Raw genomic sequence first — 14,791 nt, forward strand, 5'->3', positions numbered from 1 at the left:
GATCGGTTGGCTCAGTGTGATGTTGACGTAATCTCTGCAGTTGTGACGTCCACGTCACCAATGTAGGCATCACTTAGGCACACTGATGTCAGTTACTTTTCACAACATTCCACGCCGGGTGCGCAGAGCCATGAAGTGCAATGACATTCGTGTGTTTAGAACTAAGGCCCTGAAAGGGAACAGCCCTGACCCTAAAAACCTGTACACAATACGGGGAGGGTGGTTGGGTCGGTAAGGAATCTGTGGCTAGATCATGTATCTATCAGATAAGCTGTTACCGAAGCTACGTAACTTTTCCATCTGATAGAAAAATCTAGCCGCAGATTCCTTACACCTTGGAATAGATACTCAAGCAATACCATCCCCGGAGGAGGCGCATCAAAAAAGGCTGTCCCTGTCGAAATAGACGGTTTGTGCAGTAGTGCTTTTTAAACGTGTGCAGGCATGCCCCCGTTGCCGCCTGACAAATGTTGGGCTGGAACTCCATGATGCAATGCCATGGTAGCAGCCTTAGCTCTGGTGGAATGAGTCCTTAAGCCTTCAGGAGGCTGCTTTTTGGCCAGAGAGTAAGACATTTTGATGCAGGGGATAACTTGAGATAATTCTCTTCTGCACTGCACAACCTTTCTTTGATCCAACGTACCCCATGAAGAGTTGGTCATCCAGCTGCAACTCTTGTACGGTCAAGTTAGAACGACTGCTCTTTTGGGGTCCAGATGATGGAGTCGCTCCTCTTCTTTAGAGGGGTGCAGAGGAGCGTAGAAAATGAGCAAGGTGACCGATTGCCCCACGTGGAAAGGAGTTAACAATTTCGGTAAGAAAGAGGCCCTAGTGCGAAGCACCAACTGATCAGGAAAGATGGTCAGGTAAGGACACTTGGATGACAGCCTGCAATTCGCACAACCTCCTGGCAGATGTTATTGCCACTAGAAAGTATGTTTTGATGGTAAGCAGCCAGAGGAGGAGGGGCAGTTGTGCAGATTTTCAAAAGGAGAACACATCAGGAAGGGGAGAACCAAATTAAGGTCCCACTGAGGCATGATGAAAGGGGCAGGTGCAAATATGTAGAAGCCCTTTAGGAAATCTATTTACAATAGGGGATTTAAATAAGGAGCGTTGGTCTGGCAGCCTCAAAAAGGCAGACATGGCCGAAAGGTACCCCTTGAGAGTGCCCAGAGCAGAGCCCTCCTGGGCGAGGGTCAAAATAAAGAGAAGGACTTGAGAGAGGGAAGGTGAAAGACGATCAATAGACCTTTCTGTACAAGTCAAGTCAAAATATACTTTTATTAGATTCATTTAAAAAAAATCATAAAAGGATGGAAAACCATCATAAAACGCAGTGCTTTAGAATATACATTTTTAAAAACCTAAAAAGACTTAAGGTCGATGTCACAATAAGGAGATGCTTATTATTTTAAAAATATTGACAAATATAACAATGCATTTGGGAAAAATCTGCTCATTAGTTGGCTGCTTGGCAGAGTCGCATTTTGCCAGTTCTTTTGCTGCAATTTTCCAGAGTGTTATGGCTCTGCAGGACAGGGGAATTGAGGACCCTCCGAGACATTTAATGACCACTGCTCTACATGTTCTTATTTGTTCCTTCCTTAGAGCCTCCCGGAGGGTGGATTTTCGGGCTTCCAATAAAAAAGAGCAAGTACATACAAAATGTAGTAGTGACTCTTCCCCTTGACCACAGAGACAACCCTCCTTGGATGGCCATATTTGTTTCCATTTTGGGGTCAAATCTTTTGAGGGGAAAGACCCCATGCGTATCAAAGTCAGATAATGTTTTTTCTGATGGTAGAATTGTTCCAACAGGGATTGTTGCGGCTTTAGCTTCTGGTAATCCTTTATCACAGCCCAGGCATGATGTTTTTTTGCAAAGGACGTTTTATCAGTTAATAAAAAGGTCCGTTTGCTAGCGTTATTGACTAAGATTTTAAATCCGGAGTACGTTGTGAGGGTGAGTCAAGCATCCTCGAACTGTAATGCCGACAGGGATTCCTTCAGGGCTGCTGTGGTCGAGTTAGCTAGGCTCTTTTGGTTTTCAATCTCGACCCAACAATAATGGGCTAGGGTGTAATCTTCTGCCTCCCTCATCCTCCAGTAGTATTTTACTAGGGTGCTGCCTTGTCTGGCCATAATCTGATTTTTTAGACCATATTCTAGGCGGATTTGTGCCTGTGAGGTGTGTAGCGGAATTGAAAACAGTCTCTTAAATAATATAGATTGTGCTGTGTTTAGGACTGTGGCATCTTTAGTATTGAGAATTTCTGAGCCGTATGAAATGGAAGGTAAACATTTTGCAGCAAGCACTTTAAGCAGGTGGGCGGTGGAGCATCCTATATGTTTTTTCCTTAGGGTTTTAAAAGCGAACAGTTGTTTGGCTTTCATGCGACCTTGGTCCAAGTGTGATTTGAAGTTAAGCTTACAATCTAGCTGGAAGCCCAGGTTTTTATAGCGCATAACCCAAGTCAATTGATGCTCACCCAATTTCCAGGAAAAAGTTTGACTTTTCGATGTTTTAATAGATTTAGAGAAACGCATAACACTTGTTTTTTTTTATGGTTAATCGTGAGTTGGTTCAAGGTGGCATAGTCTCCTAATTCTGTATTTCAGTTTCTGTAGGCCTATAGGAGTTTGTGCTAGCAGGACGATGTCATCTGCTTATTGGACGCAAGGGATCGTTTTTCTCCCCAATTTAGGAAGGTCAGCTTGGATTAACCTGAGGCGCTTATCGAGGTCGGAGGTGTAAATGTTAAATAGGCAGGGTGCCAGTACGCAACCCTGTTTTAGCCCATTGGTTGTTGGAATTTTGCCAGTTAAACTGGACCCATCTCTTTTCTTGATTTGTACCCACGTGTGTGAGTATAGATTGATGATGGCCATCAGGAGTCGTGGCGGAACCCCCCCAGTCTCGCATTTTTGCCCATAAGTTGGCTCTTGAAACTTTATCGAAAGCTGCTTTTAGGTCGATAAAGCAGGCGTACAAGGGCCTAGATTTTGCAAATGACTGATTGGCTATGAGAGTAACCGCTGAAATATTGGTGAGGGTGCCCATCCCTGCCCGAAATCCTGTTTGCGTGTAAGGTATTAAGTTTGATCTGCTGACCCAAGCCTCTAGCTCAACCAAAAGATTAGATGCGTATAGTTTCGCCTCCACATCTATCAATGCGATTAATCTGTAATTGGAGGGATCCGAGCGGGAACCAGACTTGTGGATTGGGTTAAGGATACTTCCTCTCCAGGACTCAGGAATCAAACCGCATGTTATGGCTTTGTTAAAAAGGGGATTCAGGATGCGAGACCAAAATGGAGGGTCATGCCGAAACAGGGCATTTGGTAGTCCATTGGGGCCTGGAGCTCCCTCAGGTTAAGTTTTTTATTATCTTTAGTACTTTTTCAGCAGAAAAAGACTAGGTCTTGAGACGGTTCATGGGTCAGCGTATTGTTGGCTTGTCCTCCGCCGCCGGCCCCATTTGCTGTTATTGTTCTGTTATTCGGGGCAATTGGAGATCGAGTTTCGTTGTATAGGTGTTCAATGTGGGCTCTCCAAGTTGTATCCATTACATCCGAGTTATGATGTCGATTCCTGCTGTTAGTTAACTGATTAATTTGATCCCAGAAACGCTCCGAGTCCCTTAGTTTACATGCACATAGAGAAGTTTTGCCCAGATATGTCATTGTACTCTTTTTTGGCCAATCTTATGTCCCTATTGTGCTCCTTCTTGCTTTTGCAATTATAATCAGGATTCCCTGGTGGTGTTCTGGTCCCCGTGATCGTAATTGTCTGATGTACTTTTTTAGTTGTCGTTTTTGTTTCCTCAAGCGTTCGGTGTACCAGGCTGCCCCCTTTAAATTTCCTGCTTTATGGCCATGGACGTGCTTGGAAAATTTGTTATGTATGACATGGATGAAGGACTCCCAGGACTTTATGCTCAGTGTTTCTAGATTAGATCTTTCCAAGAGGCTGGAGTATATACATGTGATATCTTCAATGTTTTCCTTTTTCCAGCAGAGGCGTTAAGTTATAACATTGGGTTAAAGAAGACATCGCCTTTGGTTTCCCTGGAAGTACGAAACTTCCTAATAAAGTGAACGATTGTGGTTGATGATCGCTTTCTGCCCTATTTTTTATTTGAAAGTTCTCAATGTACGGGAAAAGGTTGTAATCTGTAGATGTGTAGTCGATGGTTGAGCATGATTTTTGGGTGATCCTTGTATGTGCTGGGCTTTGACCATTGAGCACTTGCATTGAGAGATAACTCAGGCGAGCTGCGCATCTCTTACCGAGGGAGACCTGTCGATTGGAGGCCAATATGGCCTCTGTTGTGTCCTTATTGCTGTTGTGTTGTAAATTCATGTTGAAGTCGCCCGACAGTATGATGTTAGCATCAGGGTAGGCTAGTTTTAGTGTTATTAGAGATGTGATTAGTTGTTCGATTCTTAAGCTCTTTTTCTTGGATGCCGGGTGGATGTAGCTGTGGAGTATAAGGAGAATGTGGAGCAACGAGGCATTTAATTTGACACATAACATCCAAGAGCAGTCAAGGTCTATTATAGAAGCGTGCCATGGGATTTCTGTTGAAATAAAGGTGGAGAGGACTCCTTTTGCTCTTCCGAATTTAGTGGCTTTTAGCCGGATTCTGAAATTCTTTATAACTAGGGCTCCCGGTTTTATGGTATTTATTTTTTTGCCATTTCCGTCTGTATTTATCCATATTTATTTTTTGGGCATTTTTTCTGTATTTATCCACATTTATTTTTGCCACAAGCAAAAGACGACGCTACAGCTAGTATTTTTCCACATTTAATTTAATTGACAATGCACACATGCTCTCTGTTGTTATTGGTCAACACAATACATTCATCTGAAACCTTTGCCATTGTAGTACAAGCACATGTGCATTTCAAGAGACTTTGAGGACACTGTGGCTCTTTCTGGTTTGTGAATGAAATGAAAACCATTGAAAACTCGTTCAATATTTGCAGGAGGTTTAAGTCTGGGGGAAGGGCAAGGAGTGTGAGGGATGCCAGGTCAAGCAAGGGAGAGTCAGGTACCTATAACCACAACCCAACACGCAAAGGCTGATACACACAGACAAAGTACAGACAGGCATGAACTCAGTCTCACCCTATGCAAAAACAATCAGACAGTGCACACTCAGGCACGTAGAGAGGAACAGGGAGATACCCCGACAGAAAGGACGATGTATGAATGCAGGTTTCATGTCCACCTAATATTTAATCATTTGATGATGGACTTGGGCGGGCACAGAAGATCCTGGGCAGAGAGGGGGGAAGTGGCGATGCTGACAGGCACACACACAGTTTTTGAGCTGCCAGCTGCACCCGAGTACTTCACAGGTCTTTAAAAGGCCATTCACTTGTTAACTAGGCTGGGGGGGGGGGGGGCACTGCACCGCTGGGGCCTAATTGGTAGTTGTATATAGTGCTGGCTAGAACATAGGGTATCATTGCACTTTACAAGACATAGCATTGATAGAAAAATTCAACAAAGTATAACAGGAAGTAATAACAACAATGCAACAACGTATATAAATCTCAATGAGAAACAGACAATTCAACATTATCCATCATTTCTCCCCAACTTCTCAGAGGAGTGTACAGTGGTAAACCTCCATTGTTGCCAATGTTTTTTATAGCGCCAGCTAAAACTGAATGCTTCTGTGAACTTCACATGAAATGTATAATTGGAGTAACTGGAAGAAAAAGATCAAGCAGTTGGGGCATTCTGTACACCCGAGGGCAGGCACCGAGCAGACAAGCATGGATAAGCTTCATGCACGTGGGGAGGGTGGGACAGTCTATCCTGGATCCTGTCAGGCAGCCAGGACAGCCTCAAGGGCCATAGCAGATTTTGGAGAAATCGCCTCTTCTCTTTAACAAGGGATGATTACATGAAATACGACATTAAAAAGTAATGAAGAGCAGGGTTTGATGAATATTTATTCCCCAAATCCACCTTTGAGAGTGTTGACCAGAAGTGATTTCTGAGTGAGAAGGGGCAGGCCCTAGGGCAATGTGAAATGTTTAACTGAGGAGATGGAATGTGGCAATACCAGTCTACACTTCGAGGGTGCATGGGGAGGTTTATTCCATGGTGCCCACTCCCAGACTAATATTCAGGGCACACTGCAAAAACACATGCTGGTGAATGTCACATTACATCGTGGACTCTACAACTCCCACATTAAGCATCTTAACGCTGCAGAAAAATAACAAAAAAAAGAAACCTATGAGACATCACAACACAAGCACTTTCCACCTTCAGGGGGTCATCAGTGGCCTCTGTCCACCCCAGCGCCTGGTGACCCAGACAGCCACACTCTCTAAACAAACCCCTGTCACACCAACGACGGAAACTGAATGTGGAGGGAGCTTCACAGTCAGGCAGGCCCATTGGAATCAAAGCCCCCCCCTCCCCTCCTCGTGTGTGGCAGCCCGGGGTGAGACAGCATCCTGGGCACACACCCAGCTGCACCCGAGCACTTCACAGGTCTTTAAAATACCATTTTCATGTTAATGAGGCTTTGTTATTGTTTCAACCCCTCTAAGAGCCCCTGCAGCGCCACTACCTATTGCTTAAACTTTCAGCTCACCCCGCCTCCCCCCAATTTTTTTCATGCCGCCCCCCACTCCCCCCCCCGAAATTTGCCTCTAGTTGCGCCTCTGCAGTCAGGCATAAGAATTTCTTAACTTCAGAGTTAGTGGGGCCGAGGGTGGGGGCCTTCGCAGAGGAAAACTGTATTAATCAAAAAGATGCCAGGAACTGATGTGAAATTGAGCCTTGATGTTTTGGCCTCAGATTACGGGTTTTGCAACAACACGAAAAGCCACAACCCCGCAGTGAATAGGAAGTCTAAATGAACACACACACGTTCAATGAATATGCATACGATGTGAGGCTTCTGTGACAAGCTGAGGTAGGCGTACTAAGTGGTCGGGTTCCTGGAAAGTTTCCCTCTGCCTCTTTCTGCCACTTGGAGCCTGCTAACCCTTTGCGTCCCGCGTACCCCTGGGTTGTTCAATTAGCCTGGGTTCACCTTCGCTGCTCTCTGCTCGTGCTCAGCCTCTGGGGAATAATGTTACACCATTGCAGTGGGGAGGACAAGTGGTTTGAACAGGATGAGCGAGGTGACTCACGCATGTGTAGTGAGTCGGACAACTGGGACGAAAGTGGTACGGGTGAGAGTTTACAGCTGATTAGATGGTTAAGCGGCTGCGAGAGGAATAAACAGGGCGTGGCAAGGAATCTGAACTGGAGCTCGGCAGCGCGGCAAAATGTGTTAGTATTTTACTGTTTCTACATATAAATACAGACAAAGGAAATATCGTTTTCCGTCTGTATTTATATGTAAAAATCCGTAAAAACGGAAAACCGGGAGCCCTATTTATAACCAATTATTGGAGAAGGACTTTTCTGCCATGATTCTTGAAAAAGAACAATATTGTACTGTGTTATGAAATCCATGAAGTCGGGATTTTCTAGGTTTGTGTGCACGCCGTGCACGTTCCAAGAACATATATTGCAACCTTGGTATGTGTGTGAAGCTGTTGGGGTTATTCATGCCTTTCCAGTGGGGGTAACTGCCGTACTCAGGTGCCGGGAACCCGAGGGCTTGCTGGCTTCAGGATGGTCAAAAGTGATGGTGATTTTCCTGACCAAGGACTCTTTCTCCTTTGTAAGGCTGCGTAGATCTGGGCCTATTGCCCCTTTTAACAGACATATTGAGTGAGGTGGTTGTTGTAATGGACTGGGATAACAGGAAGGGACTATCTTTTTTAGTTCGATGCCCCACTTGGCAAACGTGTCCTTCTGCTGCCAGATCTGTTCGATAGGAGTATTATTGGTGAATGTGGCAATTGTTAATTCTTGACCCGTGGGACTCTAGTTTTGTTTGAACTCAATGCTTTCGATATCATTGGAATTGATATGGCTCAAGGGGGTGGAGAGCTTTAAATGAATTGGAGTAGTGCAGTTCTGTTGAGGAAGTCATGCACTCCCCTGGAGACATATTGGGGGTTAAAAACCAATTTATTATTGTTTGGCGTGTCGTGCGGCCAATCTTTTACAGAGCTCCTTCTGATTTCATTCTTCGCCACCTTGGGCTCTGGGAAAATCGGAAATAAATCTCGGAATTCCCGAGTGTTTCTTTGTATACGAATTTCACCTCCCCTATTTGTTTCTGAATTACTGTCTACACTTGGGCCAATTTCCTGGGTCAAGGTGGCCTCCCTCAGTCTTGTTTCCCTTGTGGTCGTTGAGGTGCACTTTACTGTTGATTGTGTGGCCTGAGTTTTTAGATTGTTTTTCACCTTACTTGCTGCAGGTTTGAATAAACTATATATTTTTTCTGGCGGAGGTGGCTCCCTTGAGTTGAGAATTGAAGTACTTTGGATGACTAGCGGCATAGGAGGTGAAGTCGATTGCTCTTTGGGCCTGGCTGATTCAATGCTATTTTGTGGTATTTTGTCATCTTCAGGAATTCAGTTTTGAACAGATCTTAGCCGAAATTGATCTGATGCCTGGCTTGTGTGTTTGGTCTTTCTGGACTTTCTCAGTAGTTTTCTCTCACGTTTAGTTAGTGGCTTGGATACTTGTAATTGTCTTGATGGAGACTGCTTACATTGAGCTTGAAGTGATAAGTCCACAGCACTGGAATTGTCAAGAGTGCTTGGTGGATTAGGTGAAGATGTAGTGGTCTTGCTTAGTTCGGTTGGTCCGGGGGTTGAACTAATTTTGCTGTTTTTAAGCCCCACAGAGGAGTTAAGACCATCCAAGACCTTTTCCTTTGGCGCTTCTTTTTCAATCTCTATTGGTGTTTGGGACTTGGTCTAAGCTTCTCTTGTTGTAACCAGTAATTCTGTCAATAAAGTTGGCACTGAGGCTAGTTTATCGATGATTTGGGTAGTAGCATTAACACATTTGGTAAGATGTTTCCCGGTCTCGCTGCACCCTCAAGATCATCTCGTTGAAGCTATGCAACTTTTGTTCCACCCCCTGAACATGAATGGCGAGAATGTTCAGGAGGTCGACTTGGGTATCCAATTGGTCTGCGTGAAGAGTCATAGCCTTGCTGATGGTGTCCATTGTGTTTAGCAGGTGAGGCCAGACTGAGTATGTGGAAGGGCGATTTTGCTCTACTGGCGATTGGCGAGGGCGGTTTTCCAGGTGGTGCGTGTGCCCTGTGGGTGGCTCGCTCAGCCGGCTTTCTGAAAGGAGGAGGGCTTTAGGTGTTTGTAATTGGGGGTGTTTGGTGTCTTTATATTTATCACCCGTGGAATCCAATCCCATGTGCCAGGGTTCTTTCTTTTCTTTCCTTTTAACCTCACTGTTGGTGATACTTCTATCACCTAGACCAATCGTGTTGTCATCTTTTTGGAAGTCTTTATCAGCGATAGTTGGGATGTTTGTATTGGCAACTTTGGAATGATTGGGCACGTGTCTACTCCAATTTTCCTCAGTAGTTTTTATTGCTACCTTTAGAAAGTCTGTAATCAATGCCTGTTTGGTGCTGTTCGGGCAGGAGTTATGCCTGTTTAAAGCTGAATGGGTAATTTTCTTGCTTCCAGCATGCTTGGCTTGAGGGGTAGACTCCACTGTTTTTTTTTTCTGTTTCTGCTGTTTCCATGGTGCTTGCCTCAACGGCTAGTGCTTCTGTTGTAGCTGCGCACTCGTGCCGTGCTTCTGTAATTAATATGTCCTCTGTGTTTAGCTGGCCCAGGACTGTGGAGGGCTTACCGGAACGGACATACATACAGGCTCCCACCTTGCCCTTGTCCTAGTCCTCATCCTTACCCTCCACTTTTACGATTTTTGCGCTAGCTTGTGGGAGTTTATCTGTTTTTTCGCCCTCCTCTTGTTCTCCCGGACCGCCTTTCCGGGTTTTATGCTGGGTTTGTAGACTTTTCAGGCTCTTAAGGATATGATTCCAGTGGCTGGTTTCTAGTGTCTTTGTGTCTGAACTGGGGCGCTCAAAGCTCCTGACGGCAGGACACTGTGGCGAATCTCTGGTCTGCGCCAGCCTAACTCCTACTTTAGTCAACCAATACGACACACTCTCCCCCCTTGGTGAACTGGCTTAGGGGAAGATAGGCAGCGAGAGGAGCAGGCTGGGGCTCAAACCGTGGGTGGAGTAAAGGACAAAAGATACGGGGAGGAGATAGGCTACTGCTGCACTGGATTACGACTGGGCGCGCTCACCTCTCCTCCCGGGTCCCACCCAACACTCTGCACCCGCAAGCAAACAAAGAAGCTGAAGCGGGGGGTTGGGGGGGGGGGGGGGAAGAAGCAGGTGTGAAGAGGACAGGTCCTGTGCCCCAGTGCACAGACGACTGCTTCAGGCTCGTGATGCTCGCGTTGCTGGGTCCAGGTTGCCACGGCCGCTGCCCTGGACCCAAGCCGAAACCGCTGCCACAAACCGCAAAGGGAAGCCAGCCGCTAACCGCAAGCTGTCAAGCGCCCGCCAAACGCGACCGGTGCGGTCCGCACTACAAGTCCGGTGCGGTCCGTTCTGCAGTGCCGGTTCTCCACCACACTCTACCCCTGCGGCTACTTTCGAATAACAGGCTTGCGGGGGGAGGGGGTGGCAGGGGACGTGATCGGAACCAAGCCGGTCCAGACGATAGCAACAGTCGGCAGCAGCAGTCCGAGCTGTTCGCTCCCTGACGGCTGATCGCAAAACCTGGAACCTGGAATCACCAGGCCACATACTTTACACATTTTTCCATCAGCAGGTGTACATGGTCTTGGTAGAGAGATGCATAGCTGCCAAAACAACATTACAGACTTCAGGAGGAAGATCGTGCTGTTGACTGCCACTGCTCAATTTCCATGCAAGGCGGCGTAGGGTTGACAGTTTCGGGAGGAGGACACTTGCCTGCTGCTGTGACAGAAGATCCTCCCCAAGGGGCAGTCTGATAGGAGGAACAATACTCAGTTGGAGAAGCTCGGGATACCAGACTCTCCTTGCCCATTCCGGAGCCACAAGAATGACTTGGGCCCGGTCGCTCCTGATCCTCTTGAGCACTCTGGACAGGAGTGGTATTGGTGGAAAGGCGCACAGGAGGCCTGATTTCTACTAGAGACGGAAAGCGTCCCGAGCGAGTTCAGCCTTGGAAACTCCAGCAAGCAATACTGCTGCCATTGCGCATTCGGCCGAGGGGAAAAGATCTAATCAAGGCTCTCCCCACTACTGAAAGACTTTGTCCACCTCCGGATGAAGAAAACATTTGTGAGCCACAAGGCATAAACTGCTGAGTTCATCCACTGTGGTGTGCGGAGAACCAGTTAGGTGTTGAACGACCAGGGAAATTCACTGCTGCTCCAGCCACATCCAGAAACGCAGGGCCTCTCGACAAAGGGTTCACAACAAAACCGCTCTGTTTATTGCAGTACCACATGGAGGTGGTGTTGCCAGTTAACACTTGAACCAGCTTTCCCTTGATTGAAGCAAAAAAGGCTTTCAATGACAAGCGAATCACTCAGAGCTCCCACAAGCTGATGTGGAGTCCAGATTCCGCCGGAGCCCAGAGTATCCTGATCTCCACCTTTCCCAGATGGCGTCCCCAACCCAGGAGTGACATCTGTCACTACTATGTGGTCTGGTTGGGGAAGGGTCTACCTCTGACCCAATCACAGTCTTTTAGCCACTACTGCAGGTCCGGTGCAGTTCTCTTTGAGATCTGGACCATGTGGGAGAGATTCCCCTGATGCACCCACTGGAACTAAGTTCCACTGCAAAGCCTGCATATGCAACCTGGCATGTGTTCACTAGCAGGATGCAGGAGGCCATGAGGACAGCAGCCTTAGAGTTGTCCTCAGCGTAAATCCAGGAGAGAGGAAGTAACATCGGTGACAGCCTGAATATCCTTGACTTACCGTTTGGGGGAATAGCCCGGAAATAGCACAGTACCCAGAACCTTTACGATGAAAAGAAGCATCTGAGAGGGAGTCATGTGTGACTTCGGCATGTTGCTAGAGAACCCCAGTGAGTGCAGAAGGTTCACTATAGTCTAGAGGTGGGAGAAGACAGCCTGGGGCGAACTCGCCTTTAACAGCCAGTCGTTGAGATAGGAGGAAGGTTGGCACCCCCTGATCTAAGCAGGTGTGCAGAGACCACAGCCATCACTATGGTGAAAACCCGAGGGGAGCTGGTAAGGTCAAAGGGGAGCACAGTGAATGGTAAGTGGTCATGGCCTACAGTAACCTGCAGGTAGTGCAGATAGGCAGGCAGTATGGGAATGTGAAAATCTGACTGCCCAACCCACGGGGACAGAAGCCATGCCCACAGCTGCGCAGAGCTTGCTGAACTTGCGTGGCTGGGGTATGGCTAACACGGCTGAAAGCACCTTCCGTAGCCACGAAAGGGAGGAAAGATAGGGGACATGTGGACACAGAGGCCCAAGAACTTGGCCAAAGCCTAAGAGTCCTTGAAGCACTCCAGGGCCATGTCTGCCTTGTCTCCGAAGAGACAGGTGCTATCAAAAGTCATGTCCATGAGGGAAGCCAGGACACTCCCCAGAAAAGCCAGAAGTTTTCAGCCAGGCATTGCGTACAGCCACTGTTCATGACATCGCTCTGCCCAGTGAGTCGGTCGTTTACAGTCCACAACGAATGGCGAACTTTGCTGCATCTCTCCAGTCTGATACGGCTTGTGAGAGGATGGCTCAGCACTTGCGCCACCGTTTCCCACAGGAAGTGGGAATAATGGAGCAAGAGGCACGCAGTGCTCACCAATCGCAATGCAAGGCTGGTGGAAGAAAGTGCCCTCTTTCAGCATGGTTGCCCCCACTTTTTGCTTAACTGCTGATGTACTTTGAGTGTGCCCTGGGCTCCTGCCAATCAGGTACCCAGGGCCTATGTTCTTTCCCTAAAACTGCATTGAAGACTAAACCCAATTGGCGCACTCTGGCCACAGGTCAGCCCCTGGTAAATGGTACCCTAGGTACCCAAGGCACTTATCAGGGAAGGTCTCTAAGGGCTGGAGAACTTAGTGGGCATAGATCAGTCACCCCTGTAGCTGGGTGCACTACACCAGTGGCGAGGGTACAGGTGCATGAGCCCTGTACCCCTAAAGTGTCTAAGGCCATTCTTAGACATTGTAAGTGCAGTGCTGCCATTAAGAGTATATGGAGCTGGGAGTTTGTCATTACGAACTCCAAAGAACAATAATGGCTGCACTGAAAACTGAGAACTTTGGTATCAAACTTCTCAGCACATTAAACCCACACTGATGCCAGTGTGGGATTTAATAAAAAATGCACATAGGTGGCATCTTAGAGACGACCCCATAAAAACGAACTACCACTAGTGTCCAGGCTAAGTGGCTGCTTTCAGGTGTCACCACCAGACATGTTTCTGGTGCCCTGGGTCGAGAGCCTGCTGCTCTTGGGGGCCTGAAACAATGCACATCCTGGGACGAGGTGGTAAGCCTCCTTCCCCAGGATGGCAAGGGTCCACGAAGGGGATTCTTCAAACAGCTGCCACCTTTGTGAGCCTACCCAGGCCTGTTGTTACTTTAAGGAACTGCCCCCACCGGTTCTCACCCCCACTTTGGGCAGGTGAATCGGTGAGAAATCCAAGTGAGGAACAGAGGAACAAGTTACTTACCTTCGGTAACGATATATCTGTAAGAAACATTAGTTAGTGTTAGATTCCTTACCTTAGAATATCCCCAGGCGTCAGTCTGGATCCGGAAACTTTTGCGTAGCAGTACCCCTGCGCGTCGGTAGGCGTCGTCTGCAGGCGTCCCCTGCGGCTCCGCGTCAGTCGTCGGCGTCGTGCGCCGTGATGACGTCGCTGGAGTATATAGACGCCGCCTCCGCGCGCTGACGTCAGTTCTTTGTACACAGCTTTTCCGCGCCAGAAAACGCAGAGCCATGAGAGAACCAACACTGGTGCCATTTGAAACTAGGGCCCTGAAAGGGATGTCCTTAACCCTAGGTATCAGTTCGCAGAACGGGGAGGATGGGTGGGTTCGGTAAGGAATCTAACACTAACTAATGTTTTACAGATATATCGTTACCGAAGGTAAGTAACTTGTTCATCTGAAAGAAACACGTTAGTGTTAGATTCCTTACCTTAGAATAGATACCCCAGCAATACCAACCCCGGTGGTGGGTCTGCGAACCAATACATTCCTACACCAGAAAGTCCTGGAGGACAGAACGGCCAAAGAAGCCATCCCTCCGGACTTGACTGTCCAGGCAGTAGTGCCTCGCAAAGGTGTGCAGCGAGGCCCACGTAGCCGCCTGGCAAATGTCCCGCAAAGGCACTCCCCGGCCCAGGGCAGTAGTAGCCGCCGTGGCCCGAGTGGAATGGGCCCTCAGCCCAACAGGAGGCTCCTTCCGAGCCAAAGAGTAGCACGCTTTGATGCACAGAACGACCCACCGAGAGATGGTTCGTTTACACACGCCCGTCCCTTCTTCGCACCCACGTAGCCAACAAACAGTTGGTCATCCACCCGGAACTGGCGTGTGAGATCCATATAAAATGAAAGCGCACGTTTTGGGTCCAGACGATGGAGCCGCTCTTCATCCTTTGAGGGATACGGAGGCGGGAAGAAGGAGGGGAGGGTGATGGACTGCCCGATGTGAAAAGCAGAAACTACTTTGGGCAGGAAAGAAGGCCTAGTCCTTAGAACCACCTTGTCAGGATGAATGGACATGAAAGGGGGTTGGACAGAAAGAGCCTGGAGCTCACTCACTCTCCTGGCAGAGGTGATGGCAACCAGGAAAGCCGTCTTTAAAGTCAGGAGACGGA

The 14,791-nt window shown here is 47.8% G+C and overlaps 1 protein-coding gene across 6 annotated transcripts in view; it reads right to left on the minus strand.

Annotated features, from left to right (window-relative positions):
* Positions 1-14,791, minus strand: part of LOC147703187 (uncharacterized) — a 901,849-nt gene that overhangs the window by 4,323 nt on the left and 882,735 nt on the right. The window lies entirely within an intron of this gene.

This window comes from Lissotriton vulgaris, chromosome 7, assembly GCF_964263255.1.
Source record: "Lissotriton vulgaris chromosome 7, aLisVul1.2, whole genome shotgun sequence".
Classification (NCBI taxonomy): Eukaryota; Metazoa; Chordata; class Amphibia; order Caudata; family Salamandridae; genus Lissotriton; species Lissotriton vulgaris.